At 37.0% G+C, this 14054-nt stretch overlaps 1 protein-coding gene across 1 annotated transcript in view; it reads right to left on the bottom strand.

Moving 5' to 3' along the window:
* ZFHX4 (zinc finger homeobox 4) overlaps nucleotides 1-14054 on the bottom strand; it is a 155180-nt gene that overhangs the window by 75089 nt on the left and 66037 nt on the right. The gene's annotated exons all lie outside the window — the stretch shown is intronic.

Below are 14054 nucleotides of genomic sequence, written 5' to 3'. Positions count from 1 at the left end.
TGTTAAAAAAAAATATCTTTTCACAAGCATTGCTGACTCTGATTTCTGCCCACAGCATGTAACAGGATCCTTTTAAATTCTGATTTTTTCAATGGAAAACTTTTACAACTCCCAAACATATTCTGTTACAGTAGTTTATTTTTTAAAAACATATTTTACTTAAACTAAGGTACTTTCATTTCACAGGCACAACAAATATATTTCAAAAATAAGAATGGCAATGTACTGCAAAAACAATCACTTTCTCAGTAAGATTTCAGTATAACTCTAGGAGTCTTTCTAATACATCACACTGGGCTGCTTTTCCCTTTCAGATATCAAATGGTACAGGTGGTATTTATTTGGACTAAGTTTAGTTAGATTATGGCTGGTATCCTGAAATTCTTGCAGACAATAGTTTCTGTATCAGATAAAACATGTTGATTTCTACTTTCCTCTGCCCCTTGTTCCCCCTCCATCTTCCCTATCCCTATTTTAACATCTGAAAGTAGTTACTAACAAACTGGTAGGTGAATCTTTCCAACACTATGGAGACATGACACATCTAGTATATTTTTGCAAACTCCTACAGGCTCCTTTTGCTCCTTTTTTCTCTTCTCCTTTCTTTTTTTGTGTCAGCTTGATGTGGGGAAATAAATGCCAATCGACAGAAAAGTTACAAGTTCGTGACTGTATTTTTCCCCACTTTTACCTACGCCACAGTAAAAAAGAAAATGTCAGCTCAAGCATCTGTATGTTACGGATCATCACCTGTGAAAGCAAACATCATAATTAGCCTCATCAAGACTCACAAAAAAGTTCAAAGGAAGAGATTCATGAGTACCTTGAGCTCTTTATCCTTTCTCCAGTATCTACATCTAAAAAATATACCTAAGCCTTGACCTACACATGAGCAGGGCTCTTCTGTGCCAGTCAGACAGCACGTCCCTCCGTAACATCCAAAAAGGAAAAGGCAATCCAGACTATTACCTTCTCCACTGTCTCAAATATACGGATTTGCCTAAGGCCATAGAAAAGGGGAGTGGAAATTTTCACAATATAACAAATAAAAGCACTTTCTAGAATGGGTGATGAAATTAAACTACTTCCTTTTTTTTATTATGTAAATCAAGTAACCATTTAGACCAATTAGTATGCAACTGATGTTATTTCTAGAATTTAATCCCGTGTTTATTAATAAAGCAGATAGGTCAACTTACATAATAGCCTGCCTCCTTGCAATGCAAACAGAGCTTTCCTTTCCATTCAGTGTACCTGGGAGGGGTGGGGAAGGAGGAATTCTTACACCAGTTGGTCCATAATGAATAAAAATTACATTAATATAAAGGAGCAAGGAGAATCTGAAAGCCCCGTTTCCTTTTGTCTAAATCCAGCACTGTCCAGTGCAGAACATTGTTCCCTGTAACTTGGATGTATGAAGAACAGCAGGCTCTGCCTTTCAGCTTGCCTCATCAGCTGTGAGTTTTAATTTGAAGCACTTTTACATTAAACTTACTTTTTTTGTCAGCCCATCCTCACTAATGTTGCACCACCTAAAGCATTCAGCCACTACTCTCCCCTCAAGCTAGCCAAGCATATCAAGTGTGCCTGCAACACTCACAGCCTAATGAACAATGCACAAAAACAAAAGTAACAGCAAGACTCCTATTATCTGATCTTCCGTAAAACACAAAAACTGCCTTCTCTGGTACAGAGGAAGTGCCAGTAAGCCTGCAGGTGTGAGCCAGTTAAAAGAAAAGGCTTTGGCTAAATAGATTCTTTGACTGCCAGGGATTAGAGTCATGGCACCAGTGGTAACACACATCTTTTCCTTTAATTTACAAAATTTTCTCACGAGTTTGCAAGAGTTCACCCCATCAAGGGCTTTCTGAGGCCATTGAAATGTCTTAAGTTTTAATTAAGTTGGAGTTGTCAGAAGAAAGCTTTTTTGGCACAGAGTCAGGGTCATTAATTACTGCTATCTTTGTTTCTTTCAGAAAAAAAGAACTCCACTGACTTGTTGGGTTACTTATACAGCCTACATTTTCTGTTCTGCAGTCCTTATTCACCTCCAAGCAAGGCTTGATTAAGCAGTTTACCAATTACTTCCAACAATCTGATTTACAAATCCTATGGGTAATCTTAACTTCAGAAGCTTTACTCTCTGCAGATTTGAGGTACAGTAGTAATGAGAACAGCATTACTGTTAGAACCACAAAGCATTTTAAAATTCTAAATTTTCCATTCTAAATGGTACTTGAATCACATTCCTGATTTTATCACTTCATACCCATCCTCTTATATGCTTGTAGCTGGATTGTCAGTTATTAGCAGACACAAGCCACACTGCATGAAACTAAGCAGAATAAACAGTTTCCTTGCTATCTTGCAATTGCAGCATAAAAGTGCATATTTTTTGTCAGTCAAACAAATACCTGCAAACAAGGTAGAATTCAAGTAACGGGACATGGTGTCTGCATTTGATAGTAGAAACTTCATTGCTAGGTGCCATTTAAAAAAAAAAATAAATAATGCAGAAGTCCAGAATAGTTAACCAGACTTGTTACCCTATAACAATTACTCACTGGCCTAAGTAAAGGATAATTTGTAGGCTTCATTTCTACCACATGCATTCACATCATATAAAAGCCAACACCTTAACTGGCACTGATTTGCTGATACATCGTAGTTTGAGATTTGGGGAATGCAGTGCCTCCACCATTCATAGAGATAATGGCATCGAGGCTCAGTGTGAAATCTAATAGTATATAGCAATATGCTATATAGCCAGTCCCTAGAAAAAGTTAAGATTTTGATTTCCAAGAGTGTCTATTATATGCCTCTGGTGACCACCAACTTTACATGTATACACAATTAACATATATCCCTCTAAAACAAATACATCACAGTTTGACAGACAAATATATTTTTAGATACCTGGTAAATTCTTGGGTTTATACAAAGTATTTTTACATAAATACCATTACCATTATTAAAAGCTTGATAACGATGTACCTTTCTAAATACACTGCTTGTTCATTTAAATTGTTTATCAAAATCCTCAAATTCCTTGAATCTTGCAAAAGGCCTACGTTAAACTACATATTTTGCAATGTTTTTAGTAAAAACATTGGCAAAATAATGTTTTTTCAGAAACTCTGGCTTGGATTTCTGATTTATGGCATATACTTTACCATTTTGAGCTACTCAGCTCAGCAAGTGGTTGCTCAGAGACTGCAAGACTTGAAATGTCTGTGGCATAGTATAATTTATTTTGATCCTCCCTTGGGTAGCAACTTAATTTCTCACCCATTTACTGTACTTTGCATAAAATGGCAGAGGCGAGATAGAAACTATGAAAAAGCTAGTAACATTACCAAGAATGTTAACCAGCTCTGGAAGTTCAGATACCTGCAACAGAGGCAATCCACTGTTAAAGAAACTTCTTCGGTGCTTTGCATTAATGTTTCTGTTACCTCTGTTTCCTACAATCAACACTAAACATAAGAATTCCATAGAAATAACGGCTATTTATTTCATAAAATATTGAAAACTGGAACTACAAAGAGATCCCAAAACTGTTTTGAAAATTCTTATAAAACAGGCATTTCTTTATTTTGTTGTATTGTTTTTCTAAAAATTTTGTTGTGGTACTTTGATTGCCAAAGCATCACAGAATTGCATCAGTCCTTGTTAATGTTTTAATTTTTTTTTCACCTTAGTTAAGATCTTCTCTGTCACCAAAAGCAATCCAGCTGATTTATTTATGTCTAAAAGATTAATCTATATATGGATACATAGCTGTCACATATCCCTGAATTCTGGACATACAATCCCATTGTCACCAGCTTGGCCAGTGTGTACCTGCAACTTATTGCTGAAATGCTCTTTAAGCAAGAGTTTGGGAGTATCAAACCTCAGGGACACAGTTTCCCACCCTTATGCTTTTCAGGCTGCAGCTACCACCAGTGTGAGTTATGTTGCCTCCATCTATAGCACTGGGACTGGACACTTCTGAACTTTGGGCTGTTTTCTCTCTCCTCTAGTAAAGATTTAACCCAGCCCTTTCAAAACTCCAGCTTACTCTTACTATTTTTCTTCTGTAGCTGAACAATATCTTAAAAATCCATCTCTCTGTTTAAATAAATACACAGAAGTAAATACACTAATAAGAAAAGACCTACCAGGCTGGCAGTTTCAAAAAGAACTTCAAGAGGCTTACATATTTTATTCTACAGCTAAATGTGAAATTGTAGCCTTTTTTAGCCATGGTGAGAAATAGGAAACTTTTATTACATAGTTCTAAGCTTCAATGCTGTGTGTGTGCACCAGCATATACGTTTTAAAAATTGGAAACTTTACATGAACACAGGAAATCAAAAGCTGCTTTAACAAGTTGATTTAACAAGGTATAAAGATATGTATCCAACAGAGGAGATGGAGACTCCAGCTCTATAAACTGATCAACACAAATGTAGCACAATTACTGTGATAAAGAGTTTGTATATCTTTTCTGAATATTCACTTCAACTTCTAATTTTCAATCTGGGCTTAGTCCTTCTAAACATTAATTTGGTTGCTAGAGAAAGCAGGCAAGTACTGCTACATTGAATATAGCTTGGAAATAATGGATTAATCTGTTTCAATTTTGGTCCTTTGCATTATTTTCCCTTGGTATGTATAAATGTATAAGCAGGCTACTAGGTATGAAGAGTTTCTCTTGGTCTTAATAAATGCAGTGCTAATATGTCTGAGTAAGGGTGAAAAAAACCCAAAGTGATAAAGTACCATTGCACTAGTAGAACCTCCTGAATGTGATACTTATTTCATAATGAAATCCCATTTTGTTCTTTATCAAGCAAAGGTTATAAGACTGTGAGAAAGGCTCATTTAACAGTAGCAAAAATGGTCAGTGTTGGAGAGAACATTCAGCTGTATTGGCAGCTTCACCAAAGTTCAACAAGCAAGTATCTTTCTGTGCTGATATTAAGAGATACCTTTATAAAGCAAAAGAGAGAGCAGTAGGCCCTTTCATTTTAATAAAAAAGTTTTCAAATACATCAGTAACTAAAAATCTTTGTTGGTTCTTCTACAATAGAAACCATACTGAGATACATATTTCTTTATTTTGTTTTCTTATTGATATGTCAATACACATAGCCTGAAGGAGTTTGTGTGACAATAAAAAGTATAACTGATATTATCTAAATATTCCTTGTTCTGTGAAGGACATGGGCAAGGGAGATACCTAGCAGCAGAGGATCTCACCTAACTCTTTATATTAACCCTGAGTAGTAAACATGCTTTTGGATCTAAGTGAGTATTGACAAAAAAATCCAGGCAACTAGGACCTGGCTGGCTTTCTAGTATCTCTAAAACAGAGAAAAACAGCTGGATACAAATCAAAAGGTATGGAGCACCCACATATGCCTGGAGCAACAGCTGTAATTTTGAAGGGCTATTAGCAACTATTTCATACTTCTGTGCCCTACCTCAGGAGCCACAGCTCTGAAGAACAGTATTCCCTGTATTTCTACTTCTGCCAATGACAGTCCTTTTCCAGGAGAGCAGATTTAGGTAATAAGATAAGTCACCTATGCAAACTGCAGAGTAAATTACCAAGTTTCACTGCCTGACATTAGATTGTATGTTATACATATTAGTATATATATTTACACACATATAACAGGACTTTTGACTGAGTGGCTGAAAGTTACTCAAACTGCAAATGTCCAAAAGTCTAAACACACAAGTAAAGATCTTTTCTTTTGGTTAGTCTTTTTTCATCTGCTTCAGTGAAGAAAACTAACACATTCTACTACAGATCACCTTGCAATGAACTGAACCCCTTGGCCTAGGGATAGTTTATTATGGTTAGTTCAATGCCAAGATGCCATGGCTAACAAAGTATCTGATCCAGAAAAAAACTGAAATTAACATGTCTGATGTGCAAAAATACTTGGTTCAACAATAACTACTGCTCATTTTACTTGCCTTGTACAGGAATGTGAAAATTAAAGCTGAAATAGACAGCAGTTTTCATCCATCCGTGCAGAATGACTTCTATTATATGCTTGAAAATTCATTGTCCAGACTCATTTCACTAAGAGAGAGCTTCCAATTACTACACCTATTCATACCTATTACTGTTTTATGACATGCCTAAAGCTGTGTGTGGTATTATATCTTATCATATTCTGTAGAAGGGATCTATCCCATTTCTGCTCTATAACATGACGCAGGGAAGATCAGAACTGTTGAGGAGGGGAGGCAATTGGCTGTTGTATCACATGGCAAACTCACACACAATTTGCTGCCCAATATCACCTCTAGGCCATCTTTGTCAACATCAGTTCTTTACAAGCGTCTTTCTCCTGTATTTTGTGTTATTATTTCAGCAGATGTATCAAATTCTGTTTGCCAGGTTGAATCCCATTTTGTGATTTCCTGTCCGTATTTCTAACCTGTCCTCACTTCTTTTTATATCTTCACACTCTGTCCTCACTGGTGTTGGCACCACCTCCTAGCTTTAGTACGACTTGCAGATTTAATGAATGGTCTGTTTACCTCCCCTTCATTAATCACATGAACAACAAATCGAGTCTTTCACTCACATCTGCAGAACACCTCTGGACACCTTACTCCATCCCTAAAACACAGGCTGCACTCCTGCAATGAACTGGAAAATGAATACGGCAATATGGACCCATTTAAGTTCATCTCAACTGTCCAAAACATTTTGTAAAATTCTTTACCTATCCCTTCATTTAAGCAAACATCTACAAATGTATTTCCTCAATATTAATTATTATTATTATATTTTTATTAAATGTATTCTTAAAATATTCTTATTTATTTACCTATTTTTCTTATTATTAAATCACAGTTTACAAATATTTTTGCCTCACATTCTGCACTTAAATTCATGTATTCCCCTCTGGAAACTGAACTCCTGTGTTTCCTCAGGAAGTCATCCAAGATTCATTTGAACCTTCAGAGCATATGTTCTCCTTCAAGCTTCTGAGAAGACCTGGAAAAAGTGGAAGAAGTTCCACGAGATGGAATGGTCCTTTTTTCTTTCTAAACCTTTAGAAGGCCCTGAGTGCATCCTCCTGGGACCCAGTAGGGGGAAGAGAAAGAGCCAGATAGGACTATCCACACAAGAAGCCTGTGGAAAAGTAAGCCCAGAAGACCATTTCTGTTGGTTTATCTGCAGGCTCTTCTTTCTATACTGTGTGAGTGTGTATGTAGCTCAGGATCAAACTATGGTCAAGAGCTCTTTGAAGAGCTCCATCTTACTCATCTCCCCGTGAGGCAGCCAGAGGAACCAGGCAACAGGGAGGAGGCAAGTAGCACCTGTCCGGATATTCTTGGCCTCCTGGAAATGCCTTTGGGCGTAGCAAGTGGAGACAAGAGAAAGCATGGGTAAAACCTTCAGTGTCAGAGCAATATTTGTTATCTTATTTATTAATCATTGTTATTACTTCAAATAGACCACAAATCTTTATGCAGTCATGAAGATATGTACATAAAAAAGAATTAACAAAAAACTTCTGTATTCCTACTGTTTTTATTCTTTGAACCACTTTACTTCTAGGTCATCTTCATCTAAGACAAATCAAGACAAAAATTAAATTGTTTTGGGGTAAGGAAGGTTTCTTGCAGTTTTGGGAAAGTGCCTATCACAGCACTAGGCTTCATAAACAACAACAGGCAGCCCTACGGTAATTACCAGAATTACTTTTTTTTTCTTTTATTAAAGATTGGTATTAGATTTGCTTTTTCCCAGTCCTATGATAATTCCTCAATTGTACTTTACTTTTCAAAAATAATTACTAGCGATTATGTAAATTCATTATCTATGGCTCTTGAGACCATACTATGCTTATCATCCAGACCTGCTGATTTGCATTTATTTCATTTTTTTCTAAGTATTGCCTTACTCTTTTTATAATCAACAACTATTTTGAAAAGGTCTTAATTACTTGATCTCTTACGTCCTTACTCCTTTTATTTTTCTTGTCAAAGACTGATTTTGAAAGTAGCTCAATGCATCAGCCATTTCAGAAACAGCTTTCATTTTGTCACCCTCTTCATTTATTATTGAGTTTGCTTTTTCATTCCATTATTTTTTTTTTTCTCCAATATATTTGAAATGCTATTCTTATTTCCCCTGGCTCCTTTGGCTAGTATTAACTTATTCTGCTTTTGCATTTCTTTTAACTTTAAAAAAAGAGTTGAACTCTTTTAAGAGTTTTAATTTTCCTGGCTGCTTCCTTCTTTCACTTTTGCTTTGGGAGAGATCTGGCACCCACAGATCTTTGAGCAGCCCCAGGTGAAACTAGAACTACTTCTTCTTAACCCATACATTTTCATATTTCTCAAAATTACAGTGTAGTGCCTTTTAGAGAGAGGAGCTACAGCTGGAAAATATTATTGGGAATACCTGATTGTTATTTTCAACTGTGATTGAGCTGTAAAACATAACAAACAATTTGACAATCCTGTGACTCAGTTTCTCCATTAGTATAATGTGTATATTATCTGTGTCTTCAGAGGACCATTCTAACACCTATTAAATGTCCTTATATCCTCCAACTTTCTCAGATGACACGAACATGGAGACTGCTATGGTTTTATGGGATTCTGCAGTTGTTAAGTTACTCAAGGGGAGAAATAGGCCAAATTCTTTTCTCCCTTTCACAGTCAAACACTCTGAAGTGCTACAAAGCAAGTCTAGCTCAAAGTAACAAAAGGTGGGGTTTTGTTGAGTTTTTATATACAAATAAGATTTTAAACACTCCTTTGTGCACATTAGGTGTGATTTTCTATCTGATCAGCTGTGGGTAGTTACAAAATATTCAAATACCTTACATGCTTGGCCATTTCCTCTATTTACAGAACTTCAAAAAGACATTGTTTTAGATTGGTGTGTTACAATACTACTGTCTTTATGGCTAGAAAAGGCCTATCCCAGTAAAATTCCACCCGTCAGAATACAGTGTTCTTTGGACAAATTAAAAATTATTATTTGCAAGGCTATGGAAAAGAAATTGAGACCAGTAATAGAACACAGAATTGACATTCCCAGCCCTGAATTATAAAGTAAACAATAGAAACTGTTTGCTAAGTAATTTGACAAATTTCTAACTTTGTTGCCACTATTAAACTGCCTAAATGTCTCCATAAGTGCAGCAGCAACCGACACAACAGCCTTTATGAAGGAGGAAAATAGAATCGGACCATAAAATCTTATGGTTTAGTAAAAAATTAGTCAAGAACATCAAAAGTAGTCTCAGAAATTGAGTCAGGTTATTCCAACTTCCATCTCCTTCTCTCAACCCCCAAATTTGGAAGCAAAATAAAGCTGAAATTGAAAATTTAAATGCTAATTTTAAATTAATAGATACCTAAATCCCGTATGTTCAAACAAACTCAAATGAAATTAATACACCCCAGTGAAAATAAATGTCCTGATCACTCCTACCCTCTTGAGCTCTCTGCTTTTCCAGGTGGCTGCAGTGAGATCTCTTGCAATAATGGAATACTCCAATCTTTGATACTTAATTGTACTGAATTACTGCTTGGCAATGGACCAACTGGTTGGCCTAGGGACAGATCATTTTATTTAACGGCTCATCACCAGAACCTCACCAGCACGCAAACAGAAATCACCCTTCTGCTGCTGCCAAAGAACTGTAAGAACACAAGTGGCTAATCACACCTGGGAGACACTCGTCTAATGACATATGCAGGTAAGTCACCACTTAAAAAAATTAAGGACAAAATGCTGAATAACACTGAAAACCTTGAAGCGATGAAAAACTAAAAATCCATAGTAGAGACACTTTTATCTAAAGGGGAAATCAACTACAATCAAAACAAGTACATTTTTTTCATGGTTAATTACCATTACACTTACAATAACTTGTTACTTATTGTTTGTGTAATTTAGGCTTGAGGGAGGAATATGTGAAGAGACCTGTTCCAAAAAAGTTGCAAGGAAATAATTTATGACAGCTCACAGATAAGAACTTTTAGATTTGACATTTTGATTTCTATAATAAATTGTTTTATTTAAAAGTAAAACATCATGTAAATTAATTCATCCCTCAAGCAACATGTAGAATGCTTCAGACACGTTTCAACAAATGTTCCATTTTCAGCTATGTTCATTATAATGTTCTACTATGATAATAAACACTCTGTGAATCCATAAGTAAAACTACACTATGCCCGATTTAGAATTCCACCTTCTGTCTCCTCTTGTCCTCAGTAGAAGCAAATGGCATTAGTAATGTTGTGTCCTCTCCTCCACTGTGACTGTGGAAAGATTATGAAAGGCATTTCATATGACTGTTTATGAAAGACATACAGCATGGCGGTGAAAAGTTTTAGGGCAAATACCAACAGCTCACAGGAAAGCAGAAAAACAGGCATCAGAAGTGACAGTTTTAAACTCCAAGCAAATGGGGGAACGAGAAAAAGAGACCCAGTAGGTGGGCCCATATCAACCTCATGAAGTTCAACAAGGCCAAGTGCAAGGTCCTGCACCTGGGTCAGGACAATCCCAAGCACAAATACTGGTTCAGCAGATAATGGATTGAGAACAGCCCTGAGGAAAAAGACTTATGGGTGTTGGTTGATGAGCTGGCAGTGTGCACTTGCAACCCAGAAAGCAAACTGTATCCTGGGCTACATCAGATGTAGCATAGCTGCATGTTGAGGGAAGTGATTCTCCCCCTCTGCTCTCCTGAGACCCCACCTGGATTACTGTGTCCAGTTCTGGAGGAACAGAGGAAGGACATGGAGCTCTTGGAGCAAGTCCAAAGGAGGGCTATGAAGATGATCAGTTAGCTGGGGAAGCTCTCTTATGAAAACAGGCTGAGAAAGTTGGGGTTGTTCAGACTGGAGAAGAGAAGGCTCTCAGACCTTATAGCAGCCTTCCAGTACCTGAAGAGGCCTACAGGAAAGCTGGGGAGGGACTTTTTAAAAGGGCATGTAGCATGGTTTTAAACTGGAAGAGGATGGACTTAGATTAGACATCAGGAATAAATTCTTTAGCGTGAGGATGGTGAGACACTGAAACAGGTTGCCCAGGGAAGCTGTGGATGTCCCATCCGTAGAAGTGTTCAAGGCCAGGTTGGATGGGTCTTTGAGCAACCTGGTTAATGGTGTTTCCCTGCCTATAGCAGGAGGTTGGAATGATGATCTTTGAGGTCCCTTCCAACCCAAACCATTCTGTGATTCTGAGTCGATGAAACTAAAGCCTATTAACTAGCAGAATTCCATTTCTTTCTCCTTCCTTCTTCTCCCCCTCCAAATTAGCAGCCAGGTTCTTTGCTATTAAATTAAATTTACTCTTAAGCTTGCTGGGAAAAAGCCACACAGTCTCTTCCCTCTTTTTTTTTTTTTTTTTAATGTCTCTCCCCACAAACTTTTTGGCTTTTGTTTTCTTTTCCAGACTGCAGAGGCCTAATCAGAAAGATGGTCTGAATACTGCAAACCCAATAAGGAAGGTCATTTGTTTCTAAACACAAAGATTTCCAGGGATACTAAATATACAGGGTCAGCCTGGCTTTTTTGGACCTTCCCTCTCATGCTACACTTCCCTGTTCATAGGTGCTACCTGCTGCAACATCAGCAGATTGGGTTTTTTTCTTAAGTGTTAGGTAGATTTCAGATTGAAAATGCTTACTAAAGAAATAGACTATAAAGTACAAAAAGTAGTTAGGAATATGAACAATAAAATACAAATATCAAATAGAAGCAAATACAGTGCATACAGTTTACTGTAGCCTTGCCTTAATCAGGAGATTTGTATAAATCTGACACGTAGGTATCAAAAACATGAATAAGAGGGAACATGTTAATATCTTTGCAGATACTGTATTTCTACAGAACATTCTGCACTAACCTAGTAAACAACAGCATCAGGTAATCACGTGATAGAGCCTGTCTGTATATATGCGCTTACATGTCTTAATGTACACACACAGAAAACAAATGTACATATATGCATGCAGAAACACAAAATCAGTGTTACAACACATGGTATTCTAATTAATGTCTTAAACTTGATTATGTTAAATATCATAATTATTCTATCATCCAATTAAAATTAAGAGCTGAAGTGATAGGCTAGAGATGGAAACACCTATTAAGAGTTCATAGATGAGTCCCTAAAAATACGCACTTACAGTGCGTACATACAGAGGCAATTATTAGGATCACTGAGCAGAATCTTGCATGGAGAAACATTCAAATATAGCAAACAAATTGCCTTCTAGCACTACCAATAGTAATATCATAAAGATTATAGCTATTTTCTACAAATAAATCTAAAATAAGCTTTTGGGCCACATACAGTCTGCGATATTTTGTAATTTACTTTCCTTGATGCCTGAATTTTCCTTAATTTGCCATATAGGATGAGTTAAGTACAAAGACACCAATAAGCAGAGACAGTGAATTAGCTGGGGTTAGAAGCAAAAGGTCTATTAGGCAGCTAATTCTTTGAACGTTGGACCACGTAATTTTAAACGACTTAAACATCTGTACAAGAAACAAATAAATCCCAAACAGCCAAATCCTGCAGTCTTTACTCAGGCAAAACTCCCATAGACTCATGGGATTTGACCCTTAGCTGGGAATATACACAGGTTCAGACCGTCTTTTTCAAGCTCAAATGTGGAAATTCTCTTTGGACCTGAGAAGTCCTCAGGGAAGGGCTTTCTGATACCACAAGCATCCAAGACACCAGTCTGGGCTAATCACTAACAGGTTAGCATCTCTGAAAATAATACTGTCTAACAGCAGAGGAATGTGTAGTCTGGTTCTCATAAAATTTCAAACCTGGGACAAAACAGAAGAATCTGGTAGAGCTACCTCTTTTTTCATCTGAATTAATAACACATTATCAGTTTGGTAAGAAAATATGAATTGTTATTATCAAGCTTCCAGATATACAATGAAACCTGGAAGCAAACATAGCAGTAAATACTTGCTGCTGCATTTTCACAGTAAATGCTGAAAAGTGAATACTTATTTTTCAGTATTGTGACACTTTATAAATAGCTTATGTATTACGCCGCTATAAAACAGTAAAATTATTCTAAATCTGAACAACCTTTGAAAAGTTAAAAAAGCCACCACAGCATACAATAATCAACAGTAAGTCTATCCTCAAGAAAATACAACCCCTTTCCCTAAAGAAAGACCAAAGTAAAGGCCAAATTCTAATATATGTCAATCTGTTTGCTTTAAAAATAACTGATGCAAAATTCAACCCAGCTTATCAGAACCTCGTGTTTTTTTGCTGTTATTTTCCAAAAAACAGCCACTGATTTTTGGAGGGTAGAATTTCAGCTTTAGAGGCTCAGTTTGAGACAGTACAGGCCAAATTTTCACAAAGAGTGAACAAAGCAGACTAGTATCTGCAGGTGCTCAGCACCTCTGCAAATGCAAGTGTAAGGTACATGAACCAGGGCACCTGCATTAAGCATCTTCTTTTGAACAGCTGGTACAAAGTGCTGGCAAACTTTAGCTGGCCACCTTACCAGGCTGATAGATTTATATATTCATCCACAGGAGAAAGATCCCAGGGTAGCAGATGCCCGCAAAGCGAAGGGGAAGTTTGTCACCTGGGGAAAGCATGCAGAGATCAGAGGATCCAAGTACTGCTGCAGAAACTCTGCTCCCAGCAGGCGCCTTAATTCCACTTCCAGGGGGTTCTCTCTGGCTACAACATCCTGAAGACCCACAGATTTGAATTTTTCACAGCCCTATTCCTTTTTCTTGGAAATTCTTAGAGAATTAGGGGGAAAGGTGTTATTAATCATACTTTAGCAATTGCACCTACAGTGTGTGTCCAGTGCCTCCCTGGAAAAGATCCTAGATGTGCACACTAATCAACATAAGGTCTCAGTAGGAAAAGGGATGGTCTACAGTAGGTCTCTGTGTCTCAAAAAGGGAAGGGACAAAAATTTCAGAGCCACAGAAGCACATCTGCAAAGACACTCTACACAAATATCACAAAGATCTGGTAGAGAAAAGAAACTACATAAAGGAAGCAA

This window comes from Apus apus, chromosome 2 (assembly GCF_020740795.1).
Source record: "Apus apus isolate bApuApu2 chromosome 2, bApuApu2.pri.cur, whole genome shotgun sequence".
NCBI lineage: Eukaryota > Metazoa > Chordata > Aves > Apodiformes > Apodidae > Apus > Apus apus.
The sequence above is the reverse complement of the archived record's forward strand: the minus strand, read 5'-3'. Positions and strand labels throughout refer to the sequence as shown.